This window comes from Microplitis demolitor, chromosome 1, assembly GCF_026212275.2.
Source record: "Microplitis demolitor isolate Queensland-Clemson2020A chromosome 1, iyMicDemo2.1a, whole genome shotgun sequence".
NCBI lineage: Eukaryota > Metazoa > Arthropoda > Insecta > Hymenoptera > Braconidae > Microplitis > Microplitis demolitor.
In genome coordinates, this window is record NC_068545.1 from 555148 (window position 1) to 559982 (window position 4835).

Here is a 4835-nt window from a genome sequence, read left to right on the forward strand (position 1 = left end):
CTGCTAGATTTCTATGGTCAGATATTTAAAGATGCATGTGTGTGTGCGCATGCATGTATGTATATTTTGATGGCGTGAATCGGTACAGGCTATTGCTTATTGAAAAGGGGGATTGGCTTTACTGGACTATCTAAAGGGGTCTCTGTCCCGCAGTTTGTACAGCTGTGCAGCCTACATGTGCGAGGACAGAGTTCTATAGTAGCACAGTGGCGGAGAGTCGCGATAACAGTGAGAAGAAGCGGGACAGAGGTGTGTGTATAACGAGGGTTATAAAGGTACCAGCGGTGGTGAATTCCAAACGGGCGTTTATTAGTGTCCAATTGTATGAAGAGACAGGGTAGAGTCGAGTAACAACACGAACACGCTATCCTACTATATAGATCGCGCGGCGTGAACTCGCTCATTTGCGTGCCTGTTAATTTGCTAGCGTTGCCGCAGTATGCCGCCGTGAGAACCGCAGAGGGACGCTAGAGTGCGCACATTTTATCTTTCTCGCACGTACTAAATCGTTCTCTCTGTCTATTTAGCTTCAGCTTCCACCTGTATACCATTTATGTATACCTATATATATGTATGTACGTATGTATATATTATCTCTCTCAATACAATGTACAATTCTGGCGTACTGCTCCTCTACTGACTGTAACTGCTTGTACGTACGAGGCTTTCCAATAATATTACGCTATAAATAGAGAGATATTCCGAAGATTCGCATGCAGAATTTTATTTAAGCCCCAATATTTTTTTTCCCGAACGTGACAAGAGTAAAACAATCGGTTGGCGAGGCGGATAAAGTGGAAGAATTTGAATAAAATTTAAATTTGTTTGTCGGCGAAAATATGCCGGTAAAGAAAAACTATGACGTGATACTTGCACAGCAAACCTTTATACTAATTCAACAGCTTTGACGTTTAGGTTTTAGTATTTGCATTTGCATTTAGCATACGCTTTGAATATATATGTATATATATATACGTTTCTCGGGCGCGTTGGCTTGTTTCCTAACGATTTTCACAGTCGCTCCAGCAACTCTCGCACTAGCGGTAGCAAAACCAGCAGCTCTGTTAGTTCCAGACGCTAGCATGCATGTAAATTGTTCGCGTGATCTCGTCGCGCATAACGCGAAGAACCGAGTTTACCCTAGCAGGAGGGCAAATCGCTTCTGGTTTCATGTTTATACTATATATTTTCAGTACATACATTGTGCAAAGCCAAACCCACCGTAGATATACCTGCTTTGTATGCTTAACTTAACTTACTGCAAATCAGGCTATGATGTAAGAGAGTGAGAAACAGGAGATTGCTTCTGACTGTGATATCCTCATGAGTTTACACACGATATTCCGATAATTAACGCTTACTTTGAATTTTTAAAAATAACATTGCAAAGATTGTTATTTATACATAAGGCTAGTAAAAAATTGCTTCTAGTGATCCACTGATTTTATTACTAGATTAATGACATCTAAGAGTTTAATAGGACCCAGAAGCAGCCTGAATCTAGCAGAGTCAATTTAAAAAATTCTGAGATCGATTATTTTACAGTCTGTCTTTGCAGATCTAAGTTGGTTCATTTGAGTGGAATTGTTTAAATAAGGTTGATAATAAATACAATACTGACATTTTATTGATACAGAAACTAATCATAGATGAATGAACACGGCACAAAAGTATGACCCAAACTGACCGATACGAGGCTTAGATATATGACTCTATTCACAGAGGTAAAGAGAGCACCTAAGGGCTGTAAAGTTTCTCTTGTCTAGATACACACTTTTTCGGAAACTATATGTATGTAACTGTATGGGTGTCTGTATATGATGTATAAGTATCGTTGTAATACACCATAAAAGTCTAACGTAGGTTTTCAATGCTCATTTAGGTTAAAAGTATGCCTTAGATTTCAACTCGGTAGTTTTGCTTTTTTTTTACCGTTAAAAAAATACTTCCTCGTTTATGTAATTGTAATTTGTTAAATAAACACTGCACATGTGAAATAATAATTGCTATGTTACTTTATTTAAACAAATTACCAGTTATAATAGTAGTTATTATTATGTTTTATCAATTTCATATGGATAAATATTTTTTCCCATCTCACTCATAATAATAATTTCAACTTGAGCGGATGTTTCGATTTAAAATGATTACTTTTATATATAGATATATATATATGTGGGTTGAAGATAATGACGAGTCTGTCGAGGGAAGATTAGACACGACGCGAAGATAGAAAAGTCCGTCACGAAGTCTCGTGGGTAAAGTTGAATAGATGGTTGAATTGACTCGTTATAATCGTGACTCATGACTATCTCACGAATAATAATAACAATAAATAAATAAAAATACGAGTGTATATATACATATACATGTATATAAAAGAGAGAGAGAGAGAGAGAATAGACAGAATAATAGTATGTAGCCACGAGGCATGAAGGTACTAATTATTACGATACAAAGCCGCTATTAGACGTGCAATTTTAATACTCAGTTCGTTATTCTCTAGTCAGATGCACGCGGCAAGCATATATGTCTCGAACTAAATTATTAAGCGGCGGTGTGTATTTTTAAACGAACACATGTATAATGACTGGGAGTTGCAACTCATGAGGCTATCTATCATATTACTGTGGAAATTGTTATTAATTTTTAAAATTAATCCACTCTTAATGCCGTTCTTTTATTACGGTTGTGCGCTTTACGCTCTTGATAATTCGATATTGATCTTAATTAATTGTTTATTTGAATAATACCAATGCTCAAAATTGATAGTTATTATCAATATAAACAATGAAATTATTTTAAAAATCTACCTGAGAGATTGTTTGAGTTGTATATATTTGAATGTGAAATTAATGCTAGAGAAATAATATCACTGATCCATAAGTCAACACAATCATCTGCTGGCATGTATACGCGTTTCCCGATCATTTTACACGACTATCAGCGACTATATAAATTACGACAGAGTCTGGCGACTGGGAACTAGTATTGGAGTTATAACATAAATGCGCAATGGTAATTGAGGCGTGTAATATTTTGTGTCTAACTTTAAACGCTGAATAAATACCGTGATAGATTTAAATATATACCCGTCTCATCGTAAACTCTTTTGCGCTCACTCGGATCTCCCATCCACACATGCGCGTGTTTTACATGTGCGCTCTTTTTATAAACCCAAGTTTATACATCCGACGAAATAGTCTGTCTCTTTTCCCCTGTGGTTCGAAACCACTTCCGTGCGCTATTTTCGCATATGACATTACCATACAAATACGCTGAATGCTGTGTAGTAAAGCCCAGACCAAAGCAGAACTGAGCAGAGCAGAGTAGACCAGAGTAAATCCAACTACTCGGTTCACTTGCATATTCAAAATGTATACGAGGTATTATAATAACATTTTATCAATAAACCGCCGCGCTATTTCCACTATTCAATGTGTGCGCTACAACCAATCGTGATATGCGTCGAACACATATGAATCTCATCGATGCTAATTATCTACTAGATGAGCAAATCACACCAGTTCGACCACATATTATATATATGTATGTAGAGAGCCAATTTATCGTTCCAAATTAATCTATATTGAATTTCATTAGGATATCTGTTGGACTTTATTTTCATAATGTTTTTAGTTGATAAATATGAATTTAATACTCGGAAAATATTTAAATTTAAATATAAATAGATTTATATGAATGTGGCTGCCGATTGTTTTATATTTTGTTGAATATCATTAATTTTATTGAAAGCGACCGTATTATCCGGATCTATTTACAGAATTTTTAATGGCGTACTATTGAATTATTATTATTATTAATTAATATGACCAAACAAGTTATTAACCCAGGATTTAAATTTTTTAATTTTCTCGTTATGAAAATTGAAAATTGCCTTGTATTGTACGTCCTAGCGAATTCGAATTACGGTTAATGACCCATTTTACCGTAAAATACCATAATTTACTAAAAATTCACGTATTTAAAGGTAATTTGTAGTATAATACGGCAAAAATACCGCAATCTACGGTATTAAAAAAAACCGTAAATTACCCAAAAATACGTTATTTTACTTCAAAGTGCGATATTTTAGGTAAAATGTGGTATTGCGCCTCAGTCATTACAAACTACCGTAAATTACCGCATCCTGTGGTAATATGCAAAAAAATTGTAGAAATTTATCGTAAATTCGGGACAATAATGCCGTATTTTATCTAAAATATCATACGTTACGGTAACATGCCGTATTTGGCAATAATTTACGGTAATTCTTCTGAATTTTACGAAATATTACGGTAATTTACCGTAGTTAGGATCTGCTAGGGCATAAAAAATAAATTTTTCTGTAATGAACACTAAAATAACCATTTTTTGACCTCGATCTTTCTGAATTCGAAAATAGAAAATTTTGTAGTTGGTCCCCAGGGTCAACTGTTTTTCAAATTTTTATGCGAGCATTATTTTCATACTATTTTGAAAATCAACAAATATGAAAATTTTTCAGCCAAAGCTTAAAACATCGCACTCCTCACCTGACCAACATTCTCCATATTTTTTTCTAGAGATTATTTTATACAAACCTTAAGAAAAACTTGTTTTATTTTTTTTTTGTCAAAAAATGGTCTCATTTTGCCTGAGTATCCCCTTCATATATTTGAACAGCGGAAATATGTTATATATATTTCTGAAATTAGTCTATCAAGTGAAACACAGGTTAACAATAATAATAAATATTGGTTTAGGATTTCCAAAGAAAAAAAAAGGTTTTAGTGTTAAAATTCATTGTTTATTTTTGTTTAAAATCTCTCGTTTACTCGATATCTTACAGTAAA